The following is a 17,622-nucleotide window of genomic DNA, read 5'->3' on the forward strand; positions in this document are numbered from 1 at the left end:
TCTATGCCCGAGGAAGAAGCTATTAAGTATGCAACAATTCATCTGGATGGGTTAGCACACGAGTGGTGGCATCATGGTATGGTCACTATGGGACATGCACACATTACCTCATATGTGGAGTTTATAGAGAGGCTGATTGAACATTTTGATAGGAAGGATCCAGAACTCCATTTCAAGGAGTTAGCTCAGCTTAAACAGTGGGGATCATTGGAAACATACATTTCAGAGTTTCAGAAACTTGTAGTGTTAGTAACAGGTGTATCTGAACGGAGGATACTAGTTATATTTATGGATGGGTTAGCTGATCCATTGAGAGGGTGGATTAAAGCTCTCAACCCTCCCACTTTGCAGGAAGCCATTAAGAAAGCTCGTGACATGGATTCCTCTTCATCTTCAAAAAATAAATTCCAGGCAAAGAGTTTCCCTTCAAGGAAAGATAAGGACAGGAAACCTTTTCATAAAGAGGTTCAGCCAACTAAGGAAGAAAGTAAGAGGTTGGACAATGAGACACTTAATGATCTCAGGAAGAAGAAGCTTTGTTTTCATTGCAGGGAGCCTTGGGATTTGTCACATAAGTGTCCATTGAAAGCAAAAGCTAAGCAGATGGAGTACTTTTCAGCCGAAGAGTCAGTAGATGGAGATTCATAGCAGTCATCTGAATTAGATGGAGATGATGATAGTTCTTCAGAGGAGGAAGCACGCAGTGATAGCACGATAGCTTAGTTGTCAAGTATACAGGAGGCCGTCACTTTCAGAGTTAGGGGAACCTTGGATGGACAGAGAGTTGTGGCACTCATTGATACAGGGGCGACACATAACTTCATTGATGAGAAGTTTGTGACATGCAAAGGGCTACATACAGAAGAGCATAGGGGATTTAAGGTGATGGTTGCCGATGGCTTCAAAATTGAATGTACCAAGAAAATCTCCAACTTGTAGCTTCATTTGGGAGATTATGACATGATAGGAGATTTCTTTGTGGTCAACATTGGTGATCAGGATATGGTGCTTGGGATGAACTGGATGAAGTCTCTGGTAGAGTTTACATTTAACCTTGAGAAAATGGAAATGAGGTTTGAGGAAAATGGTAAGAAGATAGTGCTCAAAGGTTTGTCAGATGGGAGACTTCGAGTGGTGTCACTCAAGCGGATGCAGAGTTTCTTTAGACATGATCAGGTGCAGTGGGCAGCAGAGTTTAGAGTAATGCCTGAGATGACAGAGCAACATAAACTAGAGTATCCACCTGATATACAAAAAATAATAACCAAACATACTAAGGTGTTTGGAGAGATACCTCCAGGGAGACCCCCGAATAGGGGAATCGAGCATGTTATTGAATTAGAGGAAGGGGCTAAGCCAGTTATCATCACACCTTACCGCCATCCGAAGAGATATAAGGATGAAATAGAAAAGGCAATTAAGGAGTTGATTGACATGGGGCACATACAACCAAGCAAAAGTCCTTTCGCTTCTTCAGTAGTATTGGTGAAGAAGAAGGATGGTACAATGAGGACGTGCATTGATTATAGGGAGCTAAACAAGAAGACAATCAAGAACCGATACCCTATCCCACACATCGATGAGCTTATTGATGAATTGCATGGTGCATGCTACTTCTCCAAGATTGATTTGAGATCCGGCTACCATCAGATACGGGTTAGAGAGGTGGATGTGGAGAAGACAGCTTTTAGATGCCACTATGGACATTTTGAGTTCTTAGTCATGCCCTTTGGGTTGACAAATGCCCCTGCCACTTTCCAGTCCTGTATGAATAGAGTGTTCAGAGATCAGTTGAGGAAGTTTGTGTTGATATTTTTTGATGATATATTGATATATAGCCGTACTTGGGAGGAACATTTGAAGCATATTGATACAGTGCTCAGTATTCTAGAGAGGGAGTCATTATATGCCAAGATGAGTAAATGTGAGTTTGGGATGACAGAGTTGCTCTATCTAGGGCATATTATTAGTGCAAGAAGTGTTCGGGTTGACCCAGACAAGATCAGGGCCATTCTGGATTGGCCACCACTGAGGAACACTTCACAACTCAAGGGATTTCTCGGGCTTTGTGGGTTCTATCGCAAATTTGTAAAGAGATTTTCACAGATAGCAGCACCACTTACAGATTTGACACGGAAAGATAGTTTCAAGTGGTCAGAGAGGGCTCAGGATTGTTTTGACAGGTTTAAGGAGCTGATGAGTACAAGTCCTGTTTTAGCCATTCCAGATTTCACCAGGCCTTTTGAGGTACAGTGTGATGCCTCGGGAGAGGGCATAGGAGTTGTTCTCATGCAAGACAAACATCCCATTGCATATGAGAGTAGAAAATTACGAGGTGTGGAGAGAACCTACAGCATCTATGACAAAGAGATGCTAGCAATCATGCACGCGCTAGCTAAGTTCAGGAAGTACTTAGTGGGAAGCCGATTCATAGTAAAAATAGATCATAATAGCTTGAAACATTTCCTTGGACAGAAGGACCTTAATGACAGGCAACAGAAATGGGTGAGTAAATTACAGGCCTATGATTTCGACATAGCCTATGTCAAAGGGAAGAAAAATATTGTTGCAGATGCTTTATCTAGAAGGCCTCATTTGCTTGTTGTTGGGATAGTCATGGATGATTGGAGAGAGATGATCTTGGCAGAATATGCTAAGGATAGTTGGGCATCTAGCATTATTGAGGGAGCTATTCAAGATAGTCGATACACTGTCGTAAATGATCTGATCATCTACAAGGAAAGGATTTATTTAGTACTCGGGTCTGCTATGAAGCAGAAGATTTTGAGGGCATTTCATGATTCACCAATGGCAGGACATCCCAGATTCTTTAAGACATATCGGCAGGTGAGAGAGCGCTTCACTTGGAAAGGACTCAAATCAGAGGTGCTTCAGTTTGTTAGGGAATGCCCTGTGTGTCAACAGAACAAATAGGAACATTCTTTTCTGGGTGGTTTACTACAGCCCCTACCCATACCAGAGAAGAAGTGGGATAGCATTTCCATGGATTTTATCACAGGCCTCCCCAAGGCACAGGGTCAGGATTGTATCTTTGTTGTGGTAGACAGATTGACGAAATTTGCACATTTTTTTGCAATTTCGTCTACATATTCAGCAGCACAAACAGCAGAACTATTTTTTTGAGAGGTATTCAGACTACATGGGATACCACGGAGCATAGTCAGTGACAGAGACAGCAAATTTATGAGCCACTTTTGGCAAGAGTTGTTCAGGTTATGTGGAACAGAGCTCACTCTGAGTACCAGCTACCACCCCCAAACTGATGGGCAGACAGAGATAGTGAACAAATGGGTTGAGGGGTACCTTCGAAACTACATTGCAGGAGAGCAAAAGGCTTGGGTGAAGTGGCTACATCTAGGGGAGTACTGCTATAATACCTCTTTCCATATGTCTATTCAAATGTCCCCTTTTATGGCACTGTACGGGCATGATGCTCTTAATTTTTTGGATTTGTTATTTGGGTACAGCAGGGTGCCTAAGGCCAAGGATACTTTGCAGGAGTGTCAGGACATTATGCGATCCTTGAAGGAAAATTTGCAGAAGGCACAAAATCAGCATAAGCAATATGCTGATCAGCACAAGGTTGAGAGGTCTTTTGAGGTGGGAGATATGGTGTACCTCATGTTATAGCCATATAGACAGTCCTCTCTCAAGAAGAGTGGAGCAGAGAAATTGAAACTATGCTACTATGGACCGTTCAAAGTAATCAGGAGAGTGGGCGAAGTAGCTTATGAGTTGGAGTTGCCTGCAGACAGTAAAGTGCATAATGTGTTCCATGTGTCACGCCTTAAGAAGGCATTGGGTCACAATGTGGTGCCTTCAGTAGTATTGCCACCTCTTGATGATGAGGGAAAGCTTATCTTGGTTCCCGAGGCCATACTTGACTCCAGGGAGAGGGTGCTTCGCAGGAGGACTATCAGGGAGTATCTAGTGAAGTGGAGGAACCTACCTGTCGAGGATGCTACTTGGGAAAATGAGTAGATATTGCAGCATCCAGAGCTGAAATTTCTTGAGGACAAGCAATTTTGGGGAGGGTGGACTGTAATGTCCCCTTTCTAGCATTCATAGCATGATCTTGTCGTTAGCCTATTTCCCCACAGTCCCGTAGGCTAACTAGGACATTAAAGGGGCTTAGAGGCCATTTGGCCTAGATAGTTTCAGTTGCAGGTCTTTCTGAGGGGTTCTGAGGCAACTTTGGGCATACTTACTATTTATAGTAAGTCATCTTGGACATGGCCGGACATTCAGTCACAGTGGTATGTCGATGGTAATTGTTTAAAATCGACAGGAAGACTTATTTATCATTGATAAGATTTGTTATGCATTGATAAAGCCATTTTATAAAGTTAAATTTAAATATTTAACTTTATTAATGCATAGACTATAGTTTGTGGGAAATATTTAAATTAAAAGAGTTCCCTTTATTTTTATAACACATTGGAGACATAAGGTACATAAAGGGAGTTATGTTTTATCCCACATTGAGAAAATGAAGGATTGAGCTCTTGTGAGAACACTATAAAAGAAATGGAAGAGCTTTTTTTATGTATGCTTGGATGAAGATTAATGTTATGTTGTTGGATATCTGATTATCGGGCTTGGAGGACGGAATCCCTCTTTGCTAGCATTCTCTTCACTGTTGGAAGACACAGTCAGGAGGATCAAGGGTGTTTTCACTTCAAGAAACACACTGGGTTTCATTTGGGGCGTTCGCATAAAGAAATTTACAAGGGTTTGAGGTGCAGATCTGAAGTTAGTTATTGCTATAGTGCTGCATGAACAGTATTTTGCTACAGTCGGCATGAAAAGTATTTTGCTACAGTACGGCGTGAACAATGTTGGTATCAAGTTTACTTATTTTTTCGGCTGATTAGAAAGTTTGGAGGGCTGGCCGACTACATCTGCAAAATACTACGGTCACTAATTCCAGGTTTCTTCTGTCAAATTTTGATATTTTGCATAATAATTGTTGAATACAAGTCTGAATAGTTGTTGTAGCCTTTAAGGCAGCTGTAAGTGCACATCTACATTTAAAAATCACCCTTTATTAGCAGATTGAAAGAGTTTCCAGAGTTTTCATATACTATTGAATGTGTGCCAAGTGTTTGTGAAAATGTTATGATGTGTATTATGCATTTTAATGTCACTTCATAGTTGTTCATAAATCTACTCATTGGAAAGCAATTTATTAAGGAAATTAGCTTTATGAGTTTGCATACAAAGTGTTTGACAATATTCCTTAAGTTAAATTTTTGCAAGTCAAAGTTCAAATCAGGGGAGGATATTACAACGAATCTCCGAACGCCACTACCCAACTGACACACCCAAAAAAAAGCCAACAACCACCACAACAAGATGAGGTCACAAGAAATGACCACTCATCAACAAAACACCAAGCTGGGGTAATATGCAAAATCTCGAAATTTGGCTAAGCCTGAAATCCTGAAGCCCTGAAAATTGGCTAAGTCTGGATTTCTGAAGCCCTAAAATTTCTTAGAATCCATAACTTATCTCTGAGAGGTCTAAAACCTATCTCAAACGATTTGTCGCATATATTAAAATATATCTTAAGTATATGTTGTCAACTTATGCTTAAACGATATATTTTGAACCCCGAAGGACTACAACAGAAACCCAAAAATTGAATTTCAAAAGAAACCTCCTGAATTCAAAATGCAAAAACATAGGCTTGAAGAACACCCAAAAGGGTATCCAAAACCACTCTCAAAAAGATCGGATCACGAAGAAAAGTGCCCGCTGATGGCGCGCGCAGGTTTTTCACAAAAACTGTGCGACACTTTTTACTAAGGGAGGGCGACACTTCTCCCTTACTGCGTGTGACACTTCTCAAGAAGGCATGCGATACTGGAAAAGTATCGCGCAACATTTCTCATAAAGTCGTGCGACACTCTTCCAGTGTCGTACGACACTCCTCCAGTAATGCGTGCGACACTTTATAGTATCGTACGACATTCTTTCTATGGGTGTGCGATACTTTATCAATGCCGCACAATGCTGAACAAATGTCGCCCATAGAAAGTAAAAACACTTGTAGAAATCAAAAACGGGGAAAAACTGACAAAAGAACCTCCACACCAAGGAGTACCGGATCCACGAAGGCTCGAGGAATGAACACTCGAGTGCAAGAACAACACATAAAGAAGAACATCAAACCATCTAAACTATAGCAGCAAAGAACACACTGAATAAAACATCGCAAAGAACAAAAGCAACATTGCAATGTACAGAAATACATCTTAGGAACAAAACAACCAAACTAAGTACGCGGTTCCTCCCAACTGTCAATAGCATCATAAGACCATCGTGGATCCCAGCCATCCCCCGCGCATAACATCCCAAGCCACCGACCAGATTGTCAATACTGTCGTAATAGGGATGTCACTACTAAAACATGCAACAATATAAGCATAAGGAAATCTAACATGCTAGTAGTAAAGTATAAGATAATCCTACAGTAGATAACATCACCTATCACATGCTAAACGACAGTAAGCAACAGATATACTACTAAATCAAATAACATCATCTAATCATATGCTAAAAATCATGATAAGGGAATGCATCAAGTAAACTAACATCATCTAAACATGATATACAAGCATCCCAATGAAAGCATAAATAACAAAAAAGCATACTCCGAAACCCGAAGTACCAAGTGAAAACATCCAGCAACGGTCGCACTAGGATAAGAGACCGCCTCTGTACACCAGTCCCTAGCAGTGGTGAAGGTAGCTACGCCTCCCAACCACGTGGCACCTGTAGGTCCACACCTGCCGTGCTGATGGAGATAATGATCCAACCACAAACACACATAAAACACAACATCCATGGCTAACACTCACGCCATACAGTATGATGGCTGCAACCAAGAACCTAAGACAATGCAAGGAGTACAGGTCCTGGTCAGACACTCAATAGGCTACTATGTAGGGACTAACATCATGGAGAGTCGCTTGGCATCAAAAAGCCCAAGCTAGGACTTGCGCAGATTCAACATCCCTCAACGGAAAGGCTCTTGCACCCCAAACCTTTTTATTATCTTAAGTTTTATTACCAATCACACATTTTATTTAATTATCACTTAATTAAAGCTTCCTTCACCAACCCTCTTGGCACAATGATCACCAGGCTGCGAGGTAGAAGCCCCCTCCATATGCTACCCTACCCTACCCATGCTCATCCTACGGCAAGTGCCTGTGGGTATGCATACTCCCATCCCAACCCCAATGATCATAACTTCCGGCAAATCCACAGAAGATCGAGCCTCGCAAGTCACCCAACAAATGTACGTGCACGTACTCGTGTGTGGCGCACCACCATCACGAAGATCATAACACAAGGACAGGAATGAGAACACAATGCAAAACAAACACCCAACCGAAAGCAACTCAAGAGGATGGATTCTACACGAATCCCAAAGCCAATAAAATCATACATCATGAAACCACTCAACCGGCCTCAATCCGAGAGTATGGATTCTACACGAATCCCAATGATGTAACAAGATCAAACATCATGAACTCACTCAACCGGCCTCAATCCGAGAGTATGGATTCTACACGAATCCTAGCGTTCACGAAACAAAAGCAAAGGTCCAAAAGAAACCATAACAGGTTGAAAATCACTCAACCGAACACAACGTCGAGAGTACGGATGCAACACACATCCTAATGCAACATAAAAATGCAAAAGTGGCCAAACTGATATCCAAACGGATCATCAAGGTCCACGACCCACATTATGCCAAGAAAACCCGAGAAAACAAGGTGGCACGCAAAACAAGGTAAAAACCCCAAAAATTTAAAAAACTACAAAATTAAAACCCATTTGGCCTTTGGGTTCAAAAACTCCAAAAATCCAAAAATAAATGGAATCGGACACCGTATGCAAAAACGACCAGCATAACGGTGCAAAATCCCAAACCCTCATCCCAAAAAATAGTGAAATGTTCATACCCGCCCAACTGGGTAGAACTAACATATAAAAACGGAGGGGAACACCAATTCTCAGCCTCCAAACAAACGACTACCAAAAATAGAAGCAAAAACGGAGCAGAAACAATAAAACAGGAAAGCCCTACCTCACAGCCAAAAGGGCAAAACGGGAATCTGAACCATAAAATAAATATCTCGCAGAAGTAGCTGAAAATTGCGGCAATCCAAAGTTTTCCCGAGCTGGATCCAACGAGCCTAACCTCGCAACGATCCCATGCCCGTAGCTCCCACAACGAACAAAACAGTAAATCCTCATGAAGAGGATTTTGGGTTTTACTCTCCAACTTTCCAATTTGAAAGTGAGAAGTGAGGAATTAAATTCCTCTTTAGATACTTATTCACTTTTTGGGTGAATAATCAATTAGGGCATTTAACCAGCCAATCCAGTTAAACCCCGAATCGACCCAAACGAAAACAGACTATTCCTATAAATAGGAATTCATCTATGGCAAAGTTGCCAGAAATTAAAATAAATCAATTAAAAAGCCCGAAAACCCAAAAACACATAAATCTCCTGAACAACTTTCGCGACAATGCGAACCTCTAAATGCACAGACACGCTTACTAGTCTAATCATATAATGCAAATGAGTTCGGATTTAATAATCACCGAAAGGTTTAAATTAAAACATTTAATTAAGGATACGTCGACCATACAAAGGCGACTTTGGTAAAATATGAACGGCTGAATCACTAACTCCAAGTGCCACTGCCAGGGATATAAATCTTGCACACTAAACAACACGATCAAGTGCAATTGCATTTAATAACATAGCCGAAGCAATAAATGTATTAAATCACCTAATTTAACCATTTATTTAATTATATTAAAATAATCTATTTACATCACTCACATTCGCAAAAGGCATAGCAACGCAGGAATGAAGTAAATAACCATAGCATTAAATCCATCACATAACAAAATCAGAGGTATGTCCAAATACCAGATAACCAGATAACATCATACAACACACTGTCATCTCAAAATGGCATCATCATGCAATATGATTAACTGAACATCATAGTAGTCTAATATCTATGATACTGGAATCAAAGTGTAACATCTGACCCTCGGGTCCTCTCAAATGTAAACATAACATGAGTAACAAATATCTCTCTAATCATAAATATAACAAGGTAAATGTCCTCAGCACATAACCAAAGAATCCAACAAGAATAATCCATTCTAATTACTTAAGCATTTAATAATGATTGATTACTCTGCATAAAAAGGGCATTTAAAACACATAAGAAAACATAGTCATAAACATGACTAAACACTGCTATAGGAACCTAGTCTAGTGTAGCATGGTAAAAGAACATAGTGCAATCTCTGCACACATCTCAGGGTAATCACGGAACAACCTCATGATACCACATCGATCCTGGTAATCACTGGCACAAACCTCAGTGAACCAAAAAACACATCATAATCTCAAAGATCAGTCAAAAGCATAATCAAAGCAACTGATACAGAAACATAAATCTAAACACCTCAACGGTGTAGACCACTCAGGGTCACAATCATGATCCATCACAACAAAAGATCAGCAAGGTTGCATCCATCAGGATGACTTACAGAAGTCAAATGGGAGAGGCACTACATCATCCCCCCCAAATACTAGGCTTACTCCTAGAAGCCTGCAATCCAAGAATAGAACCCAAAACACACCAGAACAAAAATCCAAAATTGAGCAAAAGGAATGACTCGAGAAACTCTCCACAAGTCAAACCAAATCACTCCCACATTCTCAACCCATCACGTTAACCCCCAAAAAGGTTAACCACGAGAGAATGGGTGACACACAAACACAAGGTCCTCCATCAAGGAACCTTCTATGCGCTAGGAAGAACCCATCTAGCCATAGAGTCAACAATACAAGGTAAGGAACAAGCCACTCTACCTTGTCAACAAGTGCCCAACAAAACATGCACCTACCAAGAGATCACAAAACCAGGTCAAAACACTAAGCTCTTCCAACAAAAGTTGGAATCATGGGGAATAACCATCCCAAACTCCCAAGAATACTATCATGTCTCACATGATCATTCTGGAATCCACGTAAACTCACCCTTAGAATAAGAGGATGAAAGTTTACGAACAAAAGGACACACTCCAAAGGACTACTCACCACCAAGCGTAGGAGCACGACACCTCACCAAGGCATAAAAACTCAACTACCACTGGAAACTAGGGTAACACAACCCAATCAGACAAGATATCACCTTCTCACAAGGTTCAAAGACTTTCATCAATGGACACAATCATGTAATGTCTGCATACCAACTCGCGAGATGGTAACATGTGTCCAACGATACCATGTCCCTCTAGCACCATGCTAGGAAAACTACACCCAAACTACCACTAAACTCAATCTCCAGCCTCAAGTCAATGATTTAAGAGAAAGCTTGACTGAGACAGTCCACATGAAGATATATGCTTAGGGAGAAGGATACTACAGAGTATTAGGACTGAGAGGGAGTCACTCTCAACCTCTGCACAAAATCAGCCCAAGATGTATTAGGGAACTCACAATTCCCCCAACCATCAACATACTCACAAGAGAACACTAACTGAGCTAGTGGCATAACCACACTAGCCTACTCTCTCAAGAGAGAAAGAATACAGAGATGTGCCAAGGTCAACATCCAGAAAGGAGAATGTAGACTCATCAAAGAACTGAGTCACTCCCAAACGATAAGGCAACATCATCCACAACAAGGAACGCTCACAAACCACACTACACCTCACAAGGGTGGGTCAGTGCAATAGGAAACACAAAAACCCAAGCACGAACTCCAACAAGTACCTAGTAGATTATGAAGACAAGATAACTCTTCCGTTATGAATAACATGAGGAGTTAAACTTCTCCAATGGTCATGAATACGATATGTCATGATTGAATTGGCCTCTACTTGAGAAGGTACTCAGAACATCGATCAACAACTCCAAAAGCCATAGCCTTCACGTCCAGACTCAGATTGAATCCATTTGAAAAGCGTCGAAAAGATATCGACAAGGACTACAACATGAAGAAGCTAAGAGAGACCAAGACCTACGATCTGAGCCACCACTCAAATCAAAACAACAAAGACAAAAACAACAACCTTGGTCACCAAGACAAGCAACGAATGAAATGTCCAAATCCACACAAGAACACACATGCCCAAAACAACATAAGGCATGGAATGAAAGGTAAATCACACATTGAAACCATCATCACTCCTCTTTCATAATTTCATTAATTAAGCATAACATACGCACTAATGCATAATGAATTGAAAGATTTCAAGCAAGGGTCCAAGAGTCACCATAAAACAAGTACATATCTTTCAATTTCTTTCAAAAATAACATTAAGTTTAATCACCATTTAAACCATTCAATTACAATAACAACTTTAGATCTAACAAAGACACACTAGCATGTTCTCCATGATATTATCCCTTGAACATACTACCAGAGGTTCTAGATGAACATGATAGAGTCACAACACACAACTGGGCAGCAGTAAAACACATCCAGAATAGTCATCATGAAATATAATAAAAAGCCCAAATGGGAGAATTACCGATTCCAACAGTAAGTACCAAAAAGAGCTCATTTCAACAATAAGTCAAATGTGACAACTGCCACAAAGAGAGCGATAGATAAAATTTGATGACTACTCCAAGAGAGGAAAGTACTAAAAACTAATGCTAGCCCAACAACACGAGGAAAGTACCTCCAGCCAAATAAAATAAGGCATCAAACAAATCACATTACAAGTGATGACTGAGTACAGTCACACAAGAGGGATAAATCACCACACAATGCTAAGGAATACATCATCCTAGCAAGGTTAGAGAACACACTCACACACATCAAATAGTAAACCATCAATAGTCTCATGCATATGCAGAAACACTAATTTCCATGCAATGCAACATTTAAATATTCATCAATTTAATACAAATTTCCATAAGCTTAAGAAACAATAAGATTGGGGACTTAAGTCATTAACCCAAATATATAATGCAAAACTACAACTTTGCAATGATTCACAATAAACACTCATTTTCAATGAAAGGAACCATTTCATCATTATAACAAAAAAATAAAGAATCACAATAAGATTCATTCATTTACTTACAACAAGGAGAAAGCAAGGAACAAAGCACCTAACTCCACAAGGAGAAACAAAGAGGCTCTCAAAGCCAACACATGGACACCAATCAGTGGCTCCATCCAAAAAGGGTCACACACGCAACCAACCAAACAAGGCACATCGATCCCACCTACAAGGCCAGGAAGACTCACTTCCTCCTCCACACACTACTCTAGTTGCATCTACTGGACAAGGAAGTCCATCACAAGTAGATACCAAAGCAACAAAGATCACGAGTTCTCACCAAGACACTTGCACTCAACCAACGCAGCAACAACTACAAGGGCAACATAACACAAAGATCCCAATGTTTGAACATGGGCTCTGATACCAGATGTAATGCCCCGTCCGGAGATCCTTGGAAACAAGGGTGAAATACAAGCCAAGACTTTTTTTTTTTACAAGTATGAATGCACATGACAACATCATACAGGGATCACAACGGAAGACTTCAACACAATCCCGGCAACCGACGAATCTCCGAACACCACTACCCAACTGACACACCCAAACAAAAGCCAACAACCACCACAACAAGATGAGGGCACACGAAATGACCACTCATCAACAAAACACCAAGCTGGGGTAATATGCAAAATCTCGAAATTTGGCTAAGCCTGAAATCCTGAAGCCCTGAAAATTGGCTAAGTCTGGATTTTTGAAGCCCTAAAATTTCCTAGAATCCATAACTTATCTCTGAGAGGTCTAAAACCTATCTCAAACGATTTGTCGCATATATTAAAATATATCTTAAGTATAAGTTTTCAACTTATACTTAAACGATATATTTTAAACCCCGAAGGACTACAACAGAAACCCAAAAATTGAATTTCAAAAGAAACCTCATGAATTCAAAATGCAACAACATAGGCTTGAAGAATGCCCAAAAGGGTATCCAAAACCACTCTCAAAAAGATCGAATCACAAAGAAAAGTGCCCGCTGATGGCACGCGCAGGTTTTTCACAAAAATCGTGTGACACTTTTTACTAAGGGAGGGCGACACTTCTCCCTTACTGCGTGCGACACTTCTCAAGAAGGCGTGCGATACTGGAAAAGTATCGCGCGACATTTCTCATAAAGCCGTGCGACACTCTTTCGGTGTCGTACGACACTCCTCCAGTAATGCGTGCGACACTTTATAGTATCGTACGACATTTTTCTATGGGCGTGCGATACTTTATTAGTGTTGCACAATGCTGAACAAATGTCGCCCATAGAAAGTAAAAACACTTCCAGAACTCAAAAACGGAGAAAAAATGACAAAAGAACCTCCACACCGGGGAGTACTGGATCCACGAAGGCTCGAAGAATGAACACTCGAGTGCAAGAACAATACAGAAAGAAGAACATCAAACCATCTAAACTATAGCAGCAAAGAACACACTGAATAAAACATCGCAGAGAACAAAAGCAACATTGCAATGTACAGAAATACATCTCAGGAACAAAACAACCAAACTAAGTACGCGGTTCCTCCCAACCGTCAATAGTATCATAAGACCATCGTGGATCCCAGCCATCCCCCGCGCGTAACATCCCAAGCCACCGACTAGATCGTCTGTACTGTTGTAATAGGGATGTCACTACTAAAACATGCAACAATATAAGCATAAGGAAATCTAACATGCTAGTAGTAAAGCATAAGATAATCTTATAGTAGATAACATCACCTATCACATGCTAAACAACAGTAAGCAACAGATATACTACTAAATCAAATAACATCATCTAATCATATGCTAAAAATCATGATAAGGGAATGCGTCAAGTAAACTAACATCATCTAAACATGATATACAAGCATCCCAATGAAAGCATAAATAACAAAAAAGCATACTCCGGAACCCGAAGTACCAAGTGAAAACATCCAACAATGGTCGCACTAGGATAAGAGATCGCCTCTGTACACCAGTCCCTAGCAGTGGTGAAGGTAGCTACGCCTCCCAACCACGTGGCACCCGTAAGTCCACACCCGTCGTGCTGATGGAGATAATGATCCAACCACAAACACACATAAAACACAACATCCATGGCTAACACTCACGCCAGACAGTATGATGGCTGCAACCAAGAACCTAAGACAATGCAAGGAGTACAGGTCCTGGTCAGACACTCAATAGGCTACTATGTAGGGACTAACATCATGGAGAGTCGCTTGGCATCAAAAAGCCCAAGCTAGGACTTGCGCAGAATCAACATCCCTCAACGGAAAGGCTCTTGCACCCCAAACCTTTTTATTATCTTAAGTTTTATTACCAGTCACACATTTTATTTAATTATCACTTAATTAAAGCTTCCTTCGCCAACCCTCTTGGCACAATGATCACCAGGCTGCGAGGTAGAAGCCCCCTCCATATGCTACCCTACCCTACCCATGCTCATCCTACGAAAAGTGCCCGTGGGCATGCATACTCCCATCCCAACCCCAATGATCATAACTTTCGGCAAATCCAAGGAAGATCGGGCCTCGCAAGTCACCCAACAAATGTACGCGCACGTACTCGTGTGTGGTGCACCACCATCACGAAGATCATAACACAAGGATAGGAATGAGAACACAATGCAAAACAAACACCCAACCGAAAGCAACTCAAGAGGATAGATTCTACATGAATCCCAAAGCCAATAAAATCATACATCATGAAATCACTCAACCAACCTCAATCCGAGAGTATGGATTCTACAGGAATCCCAATGATGTAACAAGATCAAACATCATGAACTCACTCAACTGGCCTCAATCCTAGAGTATGGATTCTACACGAATCCTAGCGTTCACGAAACAAAAGCAAATGTCCAAAAGAAACCATAACAGGTGTAAAATCACTCAACTGAACACAACGTCGGGAGTACGGATGCAACACGCATCCCAATGCAACATAAAAGTGCAAAAGTGGTCTGACTAATATCCAAACGGATCATCAAGGTCCACGACCCACATTGTGCCAAGAAAACTCGAGAAAATAGGGCAGCATGCAAAATGAGGTAAAAACCCCAAAAATTTGGAAAACTACAAAATTAAAACCCATTTGGCCTTTGGGTTCAAAAACCCCAAAAATCCAAAAATAAATGGAATCGGACACCATATGCAAAAACGACCAACATAACAGTGCAAAATCCCAAACCCTCATCCCAAAAAACAGGGAAATGTTCATACCCACCCAACCGGGTAGAACTAACATATAGAAACGGAGGGGAACACTAGTTCTCAGCCTCCAAACAAACGGCTACCAAAAACAGAAGCAAAAACAGAGCAGAAACAATAAAATAGGAAAGCCCTACCTCACAGCCAAAAGGGCAATATGAGAATCTGAACCATAAAATAAATATCCCGCAGATTAGCTGAAAATCACAGCAATCCAAGGTTTCCCCGAGCTGGATCCAACGAGCCCAACCTCGAAACGATCCCACGCCCGTAGCTCCCACAACGAACAAAACAGTAAATCCTCATGAAGAGGATTTTGGGTTTTACTCTCCAACTTTCCAATTTGAAAGTGAGAAGTGAGGAATTAAATTCCTCTTTGGATACTTATTCACTTTTTGGGTGAATAATCGATTAGGGCATTTAACCAGCCAATCCAGTTAAACCTCGAATCAACCCAAACGAAAACAGACTATTCCTATAAATAGGAATTCATCTATGGCAAAGCTGCCAGAAATTAAAATAAATCAATTAAAAAGCCCGAAAACCCAAAAACACATAAATCTCTTGAACAACTTTCGCGACAATGCGAACCTCTAAATGCACAGACACGCTTACTGGTCTAATCACATAATGCAAATGAGTTCGGATTTAATAATCACTGAAATGTTTAAATTAAAACATTTAATTAAGGATACGTCGACCATACAAAGGCGACATTGGTAAAATATGAACGGCTGAATCACTAACTCCAAGTGCCACTGCCAGGGATATAAATCCTGCACACTAAACAACACGATCAAGTGCAATTGCATATAATAACATAGCCGAAGCAATAAATGTATTAAATCACCTAATTTAACCATTTATTTAATTATATTAAAATAATCTATTTACATCACTCACGTTCGCAAAAGGCATAGCAACAGAGGAATGAAGTAAATAACCATAGCATTAAATCCATCACATAACAAAATCAGAGGTATGTCCAAATACCAGATAACCAGATAACATCATACAACACACTGTCATCTCAAAATGGCATCATCATGCAATATGATTAACTGAACATCATAGTAGTCTAATATCTATGATACTGGAATCAAAGTGTAACATCTGACCCTCGGGTCCTCTCAAATGTAAACATAACATGAGTAACAAATATCTCTCTAATCATAAATATAACAAGGTAAATGTCCGCAGCACATAACCAAAGAATCCAACAAGAATAATCCATTCTAATTACTTAAGCATTTAATAATGATTGATTACTCTGCATAAAAAGGGCATTTAAAACACATAAGCAAACATAGTCATAAACATGACTAACCACTGCTATAGGAACCTAGTCTAGTGTAGCATGGTAAAAGAACATAGTGCAATCTCTGCACACATCTCAGGGTAATCACGGAACAACCTCATGATACCACATCGATCCTGGTAATCACTGGCACAAACCTCAGTGAACCAAAAAACACATCATAATCTCAAAGATCAGTCAAAAGCATAATCAAAGCAACTGATACAGAAACATAAATCTAAACACCTCAACGGTGTAGACCACTCAGGGTCACAATCATGATCCATCACAACAAAAGATCAGCAAGGTTGCATCCATCAGGATGACTTACAAAAGTCAAATGGGAGAGGCACTATAGTTCGAAAGCAATGGACATCGTTTAGGGCATCGTCAATCAAAACTATTTGTGATTGTTCATTTTCTTTATACGTTTCAACTACAAGTGGATTTTGTAGGACTTGTCCTAGCTTTTGACAACTCCTTTAAAATGGTTTTGCATTTCTTTGATGATGGAATACGAATTTGTAAAAGTAGTAGTTTAAATAAGACAAAAACAAAACTATAAATCAATAAGAAAATAAATATATTTAAAATTTTGCATCAAAAATTTGTAAAAAAATGTAACTGACCTTGTTCAATGACTTGCTAGATTTGCTAAATTTAATGTGTAGTGAAGGCCCTGCAAGGCAAATGAGAATAAGTTTCAAAATTTGAGTTATATACTACTTCATACATTGAGCATGCCAAAATAAAGTTCAACTTCTTCACCATGATTTGTGTTTGTGTAAAGCACAAATTTAAAAAATTGTTTGATTTTGTGAGAGAAATAAAATCTACTAAAAAACTCTAAATAATATGTTTTTTAAGGTTGATATTAAAATTTTATACACAACAATTATATAAAATTTATTAATAGTAAAATACAAATATATATACACTATTAAATATACAATATTAATAAGATATATATTAAATTTTATTTTATTAATCATATTTA

This window comes from Cupressus sempervirens, chromosome 2, assembly GCF_028749045.1.
Source record: "Cupressus sempervirens isolate cs-2001-9-10 chromosome 2, ASM2874904v1, whole genome shotgun sequence".
NCBI lineage: Eukaryota > Viridiplantae > Streptophyta > Pinopsida > Cupressales > Cupressaceae > Cupressus > Cupressus sempervirens.